Here is a 15,189-nt window from a genome sequence, read left to right as displayed (position 1 = left end):
CTTTGTATGAAGCCCAAGTCTAACATGGCTTATTATGGTGGACCCTGAACAAACTAACCTGCCTCTTCAGTCTCATTCTTGCTGCTTATTTGAGGCACACTATACTCCAGACAAGCTGAACTGCCTTGGAACACTCCACTTCTAACTAACCTAGCTAACTGCTGTATCTCCTTTTGATTCCTAGCCTAAGATGGGTCCCCTGCTTTATGAGTGGAGAGTCTCCTCTCTTTACTCTGTCAAAACACTCATTGTATTATATTATATGTTTGTGTCTGGTCAGATCAAGTTCCTTTATATTCCCCATTGCCTAAGACATGTACTTTGCACACTTTATAAATTATCTATGTACTGAACCAGTGACTAAATGAACTTCCAGCTGCTCTTTCACTGCTCTGTCTATTCAAGTTTTGACATTCTAAAAAATTGACTTGTGTGGTTTCATCCTTCAGGCATCAAGAATATGACATGACAAGGTGTGTGTCACTGTTTTTAATGTATGCTTGTAGTTTTCTCTTTAATAACCTGTTTTGAATAGCAGTATATTCCTATGGCTAATTAAGTTCCAAAAGGATATATATATGTATGTATGTATATATCTATTAGTCTCCATCCTACCCTACCCCACAGCTAGCTACCCAGTTCTTCTCCAAGAGACAAAAATATTACTAGCTTCTTATATTTGTAGAGAATTACTTCTTTTTCATTTTTCAGGAAAATCTGTGCTTATGTATCTCTGTCTACATGCAGTATAAATATGTGTAAATATATACTTTTTCCTACAGATGTTATATTGTATGTACTGGAATGTAATTTACTTTCACTTAATAATAATGATACATTGGAGAACCTTTGAGTAGATACATAATAGTCTCATTCTTTCTTGTACTACATTTCATTAGTGAGTAAATATACCACAATTTATTTAACCAGTCTTTTACTGATGACATTTACATTTGTGCCTAATCTGTAGCTGCTACACAGCCAGTACTGTAGTATTTAATAGTCTTAAACTTTTGACATTTTATACATACATGAATATATCTGTAGGGGAAAATTCTAGAAGTAGAAGCTCTGGGTCAGATAATTGTGTGTGTGTGATTTTGATAGATCTTGTTGACTCGTCTTCCATAGATATGAATTTACCTTACTATCTGCAAAAATGCCTGTTTCCTCATACTCTTGTCCACACAGTGTACATTACACTTTTGAAATATGCTGGCTTGGATTGTGAAGTTCAGGCTGTGCCTATAGAATTTTTTTTTTTTAAGTGACCCTGTAAAGGATAACATGCTTAATTTATGAAGTGTTTATGAGGTCCAGACATATAATAGAAAACATCTAAGTTCTGATGTTTATCTATCATAGCCAATATAGAAAAATAAAAGATGTATCATATATTATGTCTATGAGAATAAAGTAATTTAGTTAAAATTTTTTGAGAAATAAGTATTATAGTTTTACTTACTAAAACTATAACCTGAATTTATTTACTAAAACTAAAACCTAAAGAGTCCTTTAAGGTGTACAATTAAGTGATTTTTTTTTTTTAGTATGTTCATGAAGTTGTACAATTATTATCACTGTCCAATTTCAGAGCATTTTTATGACAAACCCTAAAAGAAACTCATACCCATTAGCAGTCACTCTGCATTCCCCTCTCATTCCAGCCTTTGGTATCTGCCACTAATCAACTTTTTATCTTTGTAGATTTGTTTGTTTTGGACATTGAGTATAAACGAAACTGTACAATACATAGCCTTTAGTGTATAGCATCTTTCACTTAGCATAATCCATACTCAAGTTTACCAGTATAGTAACTCGTTTTCAGTACTTTTTTAATAGTTGAATAATATTTCATTTCATTTATCCATTAATCGATAGACATTTGGGTTTCCCATTTTTTGGCCATTATAAATACCATTCATATACAAGTTTTTGTGTGGACATAAAATAACTGAAAATTGTTTTCAGTTTTTGTAGGTTATACCTAGAAGTGGAATTGCTGGATCATATGGTAACTCTATACTTAACTTTTTGAGGAACTGCCATATTATTTTCCAAAGTGGCTGTATTATTTTGCATTCCCACTAGTAATATTTGAGGGTTCCAATTTTCCACATCCTGGCCAAAACTTGTTATTTTCCATCTTTTTTATGGTGGGTATGAAGTGGGTCCTGGTGGGTTGTCCTGGTGGGTATGAAGTGGCATTTTGTTGTGATTTTCATTTGCATTTCCCTAATGATTAATGATGTTGAACATCTTTCCATGTGTTCATTTACCATTTGTTTTTTGTTTTGTTTTGTTTTTCTGTTTTTAAAGGATAGAGACTTATTCTGCCGCCCAGTCTGGAGTGCAATGGTGCGATGTCAGTTCACTGCAACCTCTGCCTCCTGGGCTTAACTGATCCTCTCACCTCAGACTCCCAAGTACCTGGGACTACAGGTGCACACCACATCTGGCTAATTTTTATATTTTTTGTAGAGCCAGGTTTCACCACGTTTCCTAGGCTGGTCTCATACTTGGCTCAAGTGATCTGCCCACCTTGGCCTCTCAAAGTTCTGGGATTACAGACTTGAGCCACCATGCCCAGCCATTTGTATGTCTTTTTTGGAGAAAGATCTGTTCAAATCCTTTGTTCGCTTTATAATTTGGTATGTTTTCTCTTTTTTTTGAGACGGTGTCTCACTCTGTCACCCAGGCTGGAATGCAGTGGCATGATCATTGGGGGGGGGGGGGGGGGGGGGGGGGGGGGGGGGGGGGGGGGGGGGGGGGGGGGGGGGGGGGGGGGGGGGGGGGGGGGGGGGGGGGGGGGGGGGGGGGGGGGGGGGGGGGGGGGGGGGGGGGGGGGGGGGGGGGGGGGGGGGGGGGGGGGGGGGGGGGGGGGGGGGGGGGGGGGGGGGGGGGGGGGGGGGGGGGGGGGGGGGGGGGGGGGGGGGGGGGGGGGGGGGGGGGGGGGGGGGGGGGGGGGGGGGGGGGGGGGGGGGGGGGGGGGGGGGGGGGGGGGGGGGGGGGGGGGGGGGGGGGGGGGGGGGGGGGGGGGGGGGGGGGGGGGGGGGGGGGGGGGGGGGGGGGGGGGGGGGGGGGGGGGGGGGGGGGGGGGGGGGGGGGGGGGGGGGGGGGGGGGGGGGGGGGGGGGGGGGGGGGGGGGGGGGGGGGGGGGGGGGGGGGGGGGGGGGGGGGGGGGGGGGGGGGGGGGGGGGGGGGGGGGGGGGGGGGGGGGGGGGGGGGGGGGGGGGGGGGGGGGGGGGGGGGGGGGGGGGGGGGGGGGGGGGGGGGGGGGGGGGGGGGGGGGGGGGGGGGGGGGGGGGGGGGGGGGGGGGGGGGGGGGGGGGGGGGGGGGGGGGGGGGGGGGGGGGGGGGGGGGGGGGGGGGGGGGGGGGGGGGGGGGGGGGGGGGGGGGGGGGGGGGGGGGGGGGGGGGGGGGGGGGGGGGGGGGGGGGGGGGGGGGGGGGGGGGGGGGGGGGGGGGGGGGGGGGGGGGGGGGGGGGGGGGGGGGGGGGGGGGGGGGGGGGGGGGGGGGGGGGGGGGGGGGGGGGGGGGGGGGGGGGGGGGGGGGGGGGGGGGGGGGGGGGGGGGGGGGGGGGGGGGGGGGGGGGGGGGGGGGGGGGGGGGGGGGGGGGGGGGGGGGGGGGGGGGGGGGGGGGGGGGGGGGGGGGGGGGGGGGGGGGGGGGGGGGGGGGGGGGGGGGGGGGGGGGGGGGGGGGGGGGGGGGGGGGGGGGGGGGGGGGGGGGGGGGGGGGGGGGGGGGGGGGGGGGGGGGGGGGGGGGGGGGGGGGGGGGGGGGGGGGGGGGGGGGGGGGGGGGGGGGGGGGGGGGGGGGGGGGGGGGGGGGGGGGGGGGGGGGGGGGGGGGGGGGGGGGGGGGGGGGGGGGGGGGGGGGGGGGGGGGGGGGGGGGGGGGGGGGGGGGGGGGGGGGGGGGGGGGGGGGGGGGGGGGGGGGGGGGGGGGGGGGGGGGGGGGGGGGGGGGGGGGGGGGGGGGGGGGGGGGGGGGGGGGGGGGGGGGGGGGGGGGGGGGGGGGGGGGGGGGGGGGGGGGGGGGGGGGGGGGGGGGGGGGGGGGGGGGGGGGGGGGGGGGGGGGGGGGGGGGGGGGGGGGGGGGGGGGGGGGGGGGGGGGGGGGGGGGGGGGGGGGGGGGGGGGGGGGGGGGGGGGGGGGGGGGGGGGGGGGGGGGGGGGGGGGGGGGGGGGGGGGGGGGGGGGGGGGGGGGGGGGGGGGGGGGGGGGGGGGGGGGGGGGGGGGGGGGGGGGGGGGGGGGGGGGGGGGGGGGGGGGGGGGGGGGGGGGGGGGGGGGGGGGGGGGGGGGGGGGGGGGGGGGGGGGGGGGGGGGGGGGGGGGGGGGGGGGGGGGGGGGGGGGGGGGGGGGGGGGGGGGGGGGGGGGGGGGGGGGGGGGGGGGGGGGGGGGGGGGGGGGGGGGGGGGGGGGGGGGGGGGGGGGGGGGGGGGGGGGGGGGGGGGGGGGGGGGGGGGGGGGGGGGGGGGGGGGGGGGGGGGGGGGGGGGGGGGGGGGGGGGGGGGGGGGGGGGGGGGGGGGGGGGGGGGGGGGGGGGGGGGGGGGGGGGGGGGGGGGGGGGGGGGGGGGGGGGGGGGGGGGGGGGGGGGGGGGGGGGGGGGGGGGGGGGGGGGGGGGGGGGGGGGGGGGGGGGGGGGGGGGGGGGGGGGGGGGGGGGGGGGGGGGGGGGGGGGGGGGGGGGGGGGGGGGGGGGGGGGGGGGGGGGGGGGGGGGGGGGGGGGGGGGGGGGGGGGGGGGGGGGGGGGGGGGGGGGGGGGGGGGGGGGGGGGGGGGGGGGGGGGGGGGGGGGGGGGGGGGGGGGGGGGGGGGGGGGGGGGGGGGGGGGGGGGGGGGGGGGGGGGGGGGGGGGGGGGGGGGGGGGGGGGGGGGGGGGGGGCTCATTGCAGCCTTACCTCCCAAGACCAAGTGATTCTCCCACTTCAGTGCCTGAGTAGCTAGGACCACAGGCACAAGCCACCTTGCCTGGCTAATTTTTTTTAGAGGGGATTGGGGTGGTGGAGAGACAAGGTCTCACTATGTTACCCAGGCTGGTCAAACTCGTGGGCTCAAGTGATCCTCTCGTCTCAGCCTCTCAAAAGTGCTGGGATGACAGATATGATCCACTGTACCCAGTCAATATTAATCTTTTTATTGTTGAGGTATAAAAGTTCTGGATACTACTGCCTTATCTAATATGCTTTACAGATATTTTTTCTCATTCTGATGGTTTTTTCCCTTTCTTGATAATATCCTTTGAAGCACAAAAATTTTAATTTTGATTAAGTCCAGTTATCTATTTTTTCTTTTGTTACGTCTAAGAAACCATTGTCTAATCCAAGATGAGACCTACTACTTATATAGGCCGTTCCATAGGCTATATTAATGTTTAAACTTAAATGTTTATGTTCTTCCTTCATCTTAACACTTGTTCTTGACCTTTTAACATAGAAAACAAATTAATTAAGCATTTGTCAGCAAATAACGCTGCAAGTGTTTGGTAAAGGATGAATAAGGCCTTGAAATGCCTTGCAACTCTAGTCTTGAAGTCATTCCTTTGTTACCAGAGTTGAAGGGTGGGAGAAGGTTGCCTTTTATCTGTGTGCCTATACACATATGTGCATATATGGTATAATTTATCAGTATTTACAGAGACCATAGTAAGCACAGCACAAAACCAGGCGTTAAGAGATGCATGGGAAATAGAGTTTAAATGGTAAATATGGTAAAGATTGTTTTATGGTTTTGGGTTTTTTTTTTTTAATGATCATTTTTTAATGTTACTTTAAAATAGATGAGTGGAATGTGATTCAGTTTAGTAAAACAACAACAACAAATCAGCTTTATTAAAACATCTTAGAAAGCTGGGCGCGATGGCTCACACCTGTAATCCCAGCACTTTGGGAGGCCGAGGCGGACAGATCACATGAGGTTGGGAGTTGAAGACCAGCCTGACCAACATGGAGAAACCTCATCTCTACTAAAAATACAAAATTAGCCAGGCGTGGTGGCACATGCCTGTAATCCCAGCTACTCAGCAGGCTGAGGCAGGAGAATCGCTTGAACCTGGGAGGCGGAGGTTGCGGTGAGCCAGGATCATGCTATTGCACTCCAGCCTGGGCAACAAGAGCGAAACTCCATCTCAAAAAAAAAAAAAAAAAAAAATCTGAGACAGATGGAAAAATAAATATATTAGAAAAGGTTTTTAAAAGGGAGAGTGTTAAAAACACATAAAATTATAGCTTTATACATTCTGAAGTAAATACTGATGAGTTGATATGATAGCTAGAATTTGTTTCAAAATAACCCAGTTGTGGGGATAGAAATAGCTGTAGGATTGACCATATGTTGAAAATTAGTGAAGCTGAATGTAGGGGGTTATCATCTATTGTGTAAGTTTGCAATTTTTCATAATACTTTAAATTTTTTTGCTGGGTACAGTGGCTCATGTCTGTAATCCCATCACTTTGGGAGGTCAAAATGGGTGGATCACCTGAGCCCAGGAGTTTACGAGCAGCCTGGGCAACATGGCAAAACCTTGTCTCTACAAAAAAATACCTTGCAAAAATTAGCCGAGCATGGTGGTATGTACCTGTGGTCCCAGCCACTGATGGCTGAGGTGGGAGGATCCCTTGAGGCCCAGAGGTTGAGGCTGCAGTGAGCTGTGTTCGTGCAACTGCACTCCAGTCTGGGTAACAGAGGGAGACCCTGTCTCAATAAAATAAAATAAATTAATTAAAAAATTGTAATGAAAATTCTTCTTCAGAATGCCTCTGCATAAAATCCCATTTACAGTAGCCACATAAAGAATAAAATACCCAGGAATACAGCTAAGCAAGGACGATAAAGAGAGCCGTACAATGAGAATCACAAAACATTGGTGAAATAAATCAGGGATGATACAAACAGAAAAACATTCCATGATCATGGATGGGAAATCAGTGTTGTTAAAATGGCCATACTGCCCAAAGCAATTTACAGATTCAGTGCTATTTCTATCAAACTACCAATGACATTCTTCACAGAATTAGAAAAATATATTCTAAAATTCATATGAACCAAAAAAGAACCTAATAGCTAAAACAATCCTAAGCAAAAATAACAAAGCCAGAGGTATCGTACTACCCCATTTCAAGCTGTACTGCAAAGTTGCAGTAACCGAAACAGCGCGGTACTGATACAAAAACAGACACATAGACCAGTGGAACAAGATCGGGAACCCAGAAATAAAGCCACACACCTACAACCATCTGATCTTCAGCAAAAACAAGCAATGGGGAAAGGACTCCTTATTTAGTAAACGATGCTGGGGAGACTGGGTAACCACATGCAGAAGATTGAAACTGGACCCCTTCCTTTCACCATGCACAAAAATTAACTCAAAATGGATTAAAGACTTAAATGTAACACCTCAAACTGTAAAACCCCTGGAGGAAAACCTGGCAAGTAGCATTCTGGGCATTGGCCTTATCAAAGAAATGTATGACCAAGTCCCCAAAACAATTACAACAAAAATTTAAAAAATGACAAATAGGAGCTAATTAAAGAGCTTCTGCACAACAAAAGAAACTGAGTAAACAGACAGCCTACAGAATGGGAGAAAATATTCACATACTATGCATATGACAAAGGTCTCATTTCCAGAATTTATAAGAAACAATTCAAGCAAAAAGCAAACAGTCCCATTAAAAAATGGGCAAAAGGACACACTTGCTTTCTTAAGTCGCCTGCTTATTCCTCTTCCAAGTTGTGCTTTCTTTCTTTCCTTTCCTTTCCTTACTGTTGTAAAGCTTTTCCTTTTTCTTTTCTTTTTTTTTTTTTTTTTTTTTGAGACAGAGTCTCTCTCTGTCACCCAGGCTTGAGGCAATGGCGTGATCTCGGCTCACTGCAACCTCCACCTCCTGGGTTCAAGTGGTTCTCCTGCCTCAGCTTCCCGAGTAGCTGGGATTATAGGCACCCGCCACTATGCCTGGCTAATTTTTGTATTTGTAGTAGAGATGGAGTTTCACCATGTTGGCCAGGCTGGTCTCGAACTCCTGACCTCAGGTGATCCACCTGCCTTGGCCTCCGAAAGTGCTGGGATTATAGGCATGAACCACCATGCCCAACTGTAAAGCTTTTAAATAAACTTTCATTCCTGCTCTGAAGGAAAAAAAAATGGGTAAAGGACGTGAACAGATACTTCTCAAAAGAAGACAGATGTGGCCAACAAGTATATGAAAAAATACTCAACATCACTAATCATTGGAGAAATGTAAGTAAAAACTGCAACAAGACACCATCTCGCACCAGTCAAAATGGCTATTATTAAAAAGTCAAAAAAATAACAGATGTTGGCCAGGTTGCAGAGAAAAAGGAACACTCACATACTATTGGTGGAAATGTAAATTAGTTCAGCCACTGTGGAAAGCAGTGTGGAGATTTCTCAAATAACTTAAAACCATTCAACCCAACAATCCCACTACTGGGTATATACACAATGGAAAATAAATTGTTACTACAGAAAATACACCTGTACTCGTATGTTCATTGCAGTACAGTTTATAATAGCAAAGACATGTAATCAACCTGGATGTCCATCAACAGTGAACTAGTTAAGCTGGAGCTAAATATTGGATAAATACCAGACAAAGATGGCAACAATAGACCCTGGGATTACTAGAGGAGGGAGGGTGGGAAGGTTGAAAAACTAGCTATTGGGTACTCTGCTCACTACCTGGGTGATGGGATCATTTGTATACCAAACCTCGATGACATGCAGTTTAACCCGTGTAATAAACCTGCATATGAACCCCAAACCTTAAATAAAAGTTAAAAAAAAAATGCCTCTACAGACCAAATATTTCTCTTGGTTTCTGATCTACTTTTAGATACTATCACATGTATTTCCTGCCACTATCTTAAACTTACCAAAAACGGAATCCATTGCCTTTATCCCCATATTTCTGTGTTTGTATTCTGTCTGTTGGTTAGCGGAGACACCGTATATCTGGTTTCTCAAATAGAAATTTTTTTTTTTTTTTTTTTTTTTTCCAGACGGAGTCTCGCTCTGTTGCCCAGGCTGGAGTGCAGTAGCACTATCTCGGCTCACTGGAAGCTCTGCCTCCTGGGTTCATGCCATTCTCCTGCCTCAGCCTCCCAAGTAGCTGGGACTACAGGTGCCTGCCACCGCACCTGGCTAATTTTTTGTATTTTTAGTAGAGACAGGGTTTCACTGTGTTAGCCAGGATGGTCTTGATCTCCTGACCTCATGATCCACCCACCTCAGCCTCCCAAAGTGCTGGGATCAAATAGAAATCTTACTGATATTGCCAACTTTCCTCATTCCTTGAGGATGTTTGCTCCTGGCTCACCCACACTCTCAGCAAAATGGCCTTGCTTGTCATTTCACCACCAAGAAATATAAGCAACCAGAAAAGAACTACAAGTCAGCCACATCTACCCAAGTACTAGCATCTGTGCCTATGACTGCCTTTCTTACTTGGCTATGGACACATTTTTTCTGTTCCTCTTTTAGGCCCCTTTCCTCCACTCGTATGCTGGATCTTATCTCTTTTCACCTGCCCAGTCACAATTTCAGTGGTCTCTCTGTGCTGCATCAACAGTTATTTTCTTCACTGAATCATTTCTATCAATATGGGAATGCTGTTATTTCTCCCATCAAAAAAAAATCCTCTTAGGCTGGGTGTGGTGGCTCACACCTATAATCCCAGCACTTTGGGAGGCTGAGGTAGGCAGATCGCTCGAGCCCAGGAGTTTGAGACCAGCCTGGGCAACATGGCGAAACTCTTTCTCTACAAAAAATATCAAAGGTAAGCAGGGCATGGTAGCACATGCCCATGATCCTACCTACTCAGGAGGCTGAGGTAGGAGGATTCCTTGAGCCAGGGAGGAGGAGATTGCAGTGAGTTGAGATCCAACCACTGCCTCAAAGAAAAAACAAAAACCTCTTGACTACTCTCACTTTTAGGCATTGCTCCTATTTTACTTGATCTGTTAGCAGCATTTGACACAGTTAATTCACTCCCTTTTGTTTGAAATACCTTCACTTAGCTTCTGTGACTACTCTTCTGATTTTTCTTCTTTTTCTCTGGTAACTTCTTGATCTCCTTTGCTGGTATCTCATTTCCCTGACCTCTGTACAGAACTTCAAAGATCATAACTTCTACTCTCATTCTCTTAGTGGTCGCATCCACTTTGATTGTCTTAAAAAATACTGTCTATATTGGTGTTTTGCAAACCTTTTTTCCATTATTGCTCTGCCTGAGAAGCCTTTTTTTTTTTTTTTTTTTTTTTTTTTTTTTTTTTTTTTTTGAGACGGAGTCTCGCTCTGTCACCCAGGTTGGAGTGCAGTGGCCGGATCTCAGCTCACTGCAAGCTCCACCTCCCAGGTTTACGCCATTCTCCTGCCTCAGCCTCCTGAGTAACTGGGACTACAGGCGCCCGCCACCTCGCCCGGCTAGTTTTTTGTATTTTTAGTAGAGACGGGGTTTCACCGTGTTAGCCAGGATGGTCTCGATCTCCTGACCTCGTGATCCGCCCGTCTCGGCCTCCCAAAGTGCTGGGATTACAGGCTTGAGCCACCGCGCCCGGCCCTGAGAAGCCTTTTGACTACTTTATTGCCTAATCACCCCTTCGCAGTGAAATTTCTCTACATCTGTTTATGGGTTGTGGCCCTTCGAAGGGCCATAAACCATTGTAATATCTAAGATCTGCCCTTCCAAAGAGCCAGTTTTTACCACCTTGGGGATATCACCCCCACTGAGAATGCATGATTTGAATTGACAATCCCCAAGCTTTTTTCTTCAGCTTTGATCATCTCCAGTCTATTACACAGCCTACTTCATATCTCCACTGGACAGATATCTTAAACTTCACATGTACGAAACCAAACTCATAATCTGACTTTAGCCTTTTTTGCCACACGGAGCTTCAGTGATCTCATTCTTCTTTATGTATCTTTAGTTCTGGCAGCACTGAATTTGAAATATACATTTTACCCTAGTGGTAAAAGGGCTTAGAAGAGTGATCATTTATTCCCCTAACCAAAATTCGCCAGGCTTTGAAAGTAGAAATTTCCGTGACTCAGGGCCACTATCATCATAGGCTTCCCATAAGTAGAGTGGAGCAGCAGTTGAGATGACAGAGTGGGGGAATAGTAACATTGCACTGACAGTTGAAAAACATTCCACAAGATCCCTGTCTCGTTAGGATGTATGCATAAGAGACGATGATATGTATATGTAGCTGTGAAAAGTTCACAGAATAGCACAGCTATATTGGTATGGAATTCCCTTTTGGGTAAATAAAAATTTAAGCCAGGGCACAATTAGATAGCATCGCTCAGTGTATTCAGGAGAACACCTGGGAAAGAGTTCTTCAGAATTTTGAACTATTGGCAACATGTTGCTTCAACAACACCACTGTAAAAGTCTTTGGTATTCTAAATAGGAAATCTTTTATTCTTTAACACATGAGTAAAGATACATTTAGTATAGTCTGTTACCGAAAGGAATGTAGATATGAAGAACAACCTTTTAATTGAGACTTACAGATTTTGAGATTTAGTTAACTTTTTTTTTTTAACATTGTTACTATTTCAGCTAGAATCATAATCATATTACATTGTGATTTTAGAATTTTGGTTTTTTTGTTCTCTTTACAAGTGGTTTTGGATGGTGTTTTAACCCTGCCTTTCCCCAGCCCCAAATATGCTGAATAACATCAGGAAACTACAGTGATTTAATACTTTTTTTTTTTTGAAACGGAGTTTTGCTCTTGTTGCCCAGGCTGGAGTGCAATGGCCTGATCTCAGCTCACTGCAACCTCTGCCTCCGGGGTTCAAGTGATTCTCCTGCCTCAGCCTCCCTAGTAGCTGGGATTACAGGCATGTGCCACCACGCCTGTCTAATTTTGTATTTTTAGTAGAGACGGGGTTTCTCCATTTTGGTCAGGCTGATCTCAAACTCCCGATCTCAGGTGATCCGCCCACCTCAGCCTCCTAAAGTGCTGTGATTACAGGCGTGAGCCACCGTGCCCGGCCTGATTTAATACTTTTTGATGCTATCATAGCTCTTTTATGACATTTTTCTTATTCTTATGCAAATTCTGAATGAAACTTTTCTAAAAAGCTGCACAATGGGCCCTTCTAAATAATAATGCTACCTTAATTGTTAGTGTGCAGCTCAACAGATCCGAAGTTTCCCCATCACCCCATAGGAACTGAGCACTATTGAGTTTTTACATCCCTTTTCAAAACAATAGTTGAGGTAAGAATTTGAAAATTCATAGTTTGTTTTCAATATGAATAAAATTTGTCCCATTTTTAAGTTGTATTTTCTTAATGAAAATCTTAGCTATATCATTTTCTTTTTCCTCTCCTTGTGTCAGACTTTCAGGTTTGTGTTTAATGTCTAAGAAAAGAAATACTAAAACTTTCGGTTTAGTTAAAAAACTAACATCTTAAGAGTGATAAACCAAACAAAAAAATCTCTATGTTTGGAGAAGTCACATTCCCCAGAGATTTACTAAACAGCAACAGCACTGTTACCAGTGTCAGCTGAGACATTATTTATGTCCTTCTCTAATGGCTTCTTGTTCCACTAAAGCTATTGAAGAAGGTGTAATGCTACATAGTCCTCATGAAGGATTCTTTTCCTCACTGCTTAGATTAGCTAACACAACCTGAATATCAGAGTTTGAGACTTTGACTTCTGCTGGATCTGCTGCTGATCTGCTGTGTGACCTCCAACAAATCAAATTTCTTTCTGTCCTCATTTATTGGTCAGTGGCACCTAGGAATAAATTGACATTTACTGTTAGATTATAAATAATAACTGCTTTGAGGTAGTTGGCAAAACCAAGATATAATGTGTGACTATTAGTGTAGTTAACATTACTATGAATATTACTGTGTAGTTAACTTCCACTTTCTAAATAATGCTTTTTTGTAGCATCCTTGTCATTTTAGTCTATTTTAAAGCAACATTTGACAATCTTTGTTTTCCCAACTTTTCTCCATTTTGCGGTTATGATAAGATTATAATATAAATGTATTAAAGAGGGGAATTATTTTCATGTTCTTAAAGGAGCATCCTTTTAGAATTCTTTTAATAAGCTGAAGAAAGGAATTGTATCTGTTTTAAAAGACCAATGTTAAACCTCTTTAGACAATGAAAGCTTATTAACATGTTTTTCTATGATTTAACTTGGAAAGATGGCAGTACAATTTTTGAATTTGCATTCTACAGTGGTAATTGTTTTAATAACTAAATATACAATTGATTGGAACCACTATTTTATGTATCTAATTATCATTTAAGAAAAATGGGTCCGGGCACAGTGCAGTGGCTCATGCCTGTAGACCCAGCACTTTGGGAGGCCGAGGTGAGCAGATCACTTGAGCCCAGGAGTTTGAGACCAGCCTGGGCAACATGGCAAAAACCGGCCTGTACAAAAAGTATAAAAATTAGCCGGGTGTGGTGGCAGGCACCTCTGGTTCCAGCTACTCGGAAGGCTGAGTGGGGAGGATCACTTGAGCCCGGGAGGCAGAGGTTTCAGTGAACTAAGGTTGCACCATTGAATTCTAGCCTAGGCAAGAGTGAGATCCTGTCTCAAAAAAGAAAGAAAGATGGAAAACCTGTTATTTAAGAAAGGTTTTAATCAATCACCTGATATGAAGTGGCAAAGGTTTTACCGTCAGTGTGTTCTAAGATAATTTATCTGGTGCGGAATGACTTGGAAGAAAGTATTTCCTTCAAGTGTCTGTTTACCAACCACTTTGAATAAGCTTATTTATTGTACTCTTCTGGAAACAACATTGTTCTGCCAGACACTTGGTCTGAATGTGTGATTTTACAATTCAGAGTAATATTTCTTTGTTCTTCTGAGAATGGATATTTATGCATGTTTTCCTCTTAGTTGCTGCTTGAGAGGTACAGGAGATAATTAGTTTTATTAGCATATTTTTAAAAGTCTATTAAAAATGCTTTTAAATTATTTGGTGGTATTCTGATTGAAAATGGAAGGGGTTGCTAGAGGTTTTATCAAGAATAGATACACTATATATTTTAATTTATTGGCATGTAAACTAGATTTTCCTATTAATTTTCTTTACATGGCTGTATTCATGTGACTCACCAGTGACTACTTTTTAAAAATATGTGTAAAAATTTTTAAATTATATTTTTTGTAGTAATATTTTATAAAGCATTGATTTGTTATATTTTAAATTTATCATACTTTAAACAAAACAGATTTAAACAACTTCAAAGGGTTTGGAAATAGCCATTATAAACAATCTTATAACTGAAGTTTTATTTTTGCTAATAATTTAAGTTGTTGTTCTTATACATATTTAGGTTTTGAAATTTTTATAAAGGTCTAGGCAGGGCGTGGTGGCTCATGCCTGTAATCCCAGCACTTTGGGAGGCCAAGGCAGGCAGATCACCTGGGGTCAGGAGTTCGAGACCAGCCTGACCAACATGGAGAAACCACATCTCTACTAAAATTACAAAAGTAGCTATGTGTAGTGGCGCATGCCTGTAATCCCAGCACTTTGGGAGGCCAAGGCAGGCGGATCACCTGAGATTGGGAGTTCAAGACCAGCCTGACCAACATGGAGAAACCACATCTCTACTAAAATTACAAACGTAGCTATGCGTGGTGGCACATGCCTGTAATCCCAGCTCCTTGGGAGACTGAAGCAGGAGAATCGCTTGAACCGGGGAGGCAGAGGCTGCGGTGAGCTGAGATCACGCCATTGCACTCCAGCCTGGGCAGCAAGAGCAAGACTGTCTAAAAAAAAAAAAAATTCTTTTTATGGGATTGCAGGCATGGTGGCATATGCCTGTAATCCCAGCTACTTGAGAGGCTGAGGCAGGATAATTGCTTGTCGAACTTGGGAGGCAGAGGTTCTGGTGAGTTGAGATTGTCCACTGTACACCAGCCTAGGTGACAGAGCGGGACTCCGTCTCAAGAAAAAAAACAAAATTGTAAAGGTCTTAATATCTTAAAAGTATGAAGAGAAATTTTCATAGAAACATCTAAAGGGGAACTGATAAAAATAATGTTCACTTTGGGGGAAGACTTGTCATATGTATAGTCATATATCACAATCCTATGATTAGGGTAGTTAGAAATAGAAAAAAAAAATAGAGTTTGTAATCCTAAGTATGTCAGAAACAACTGCAACCTTTTAAAA

General features: G+C 47.2%; 1 protein-coding gene across 4 annotated transcripts in view; it reads left to right on the top strand.

Moving 5' to 3' along the window:
- KIF2A (kinesin family member 2A) overlaps positions 1-15,189 on the top strand; it is an 84,795-nt gene that overhangs the window by 13,641 nt on the left and 55,965 nt on the right. The window lies entirely within an intron of this gene.

Source organism: Macaca thibetana, chromosome 6 (genome assembly GCF_024542745.1).
Source record: "Macaca thibetana thibetana isolate TM-01 chromosome 6, ASM2454274v1, whole genome shotgun sequence".
NCBI classification, from domain to species: Eukaryota; Metazoa; Chordata; class Mammalia; order Primates; family Cercopithecidae; genus Macaca; species Macaca thibetana.
This window is presented reverse-complemented; position numbering and strand designations above follow the sequence as displayed.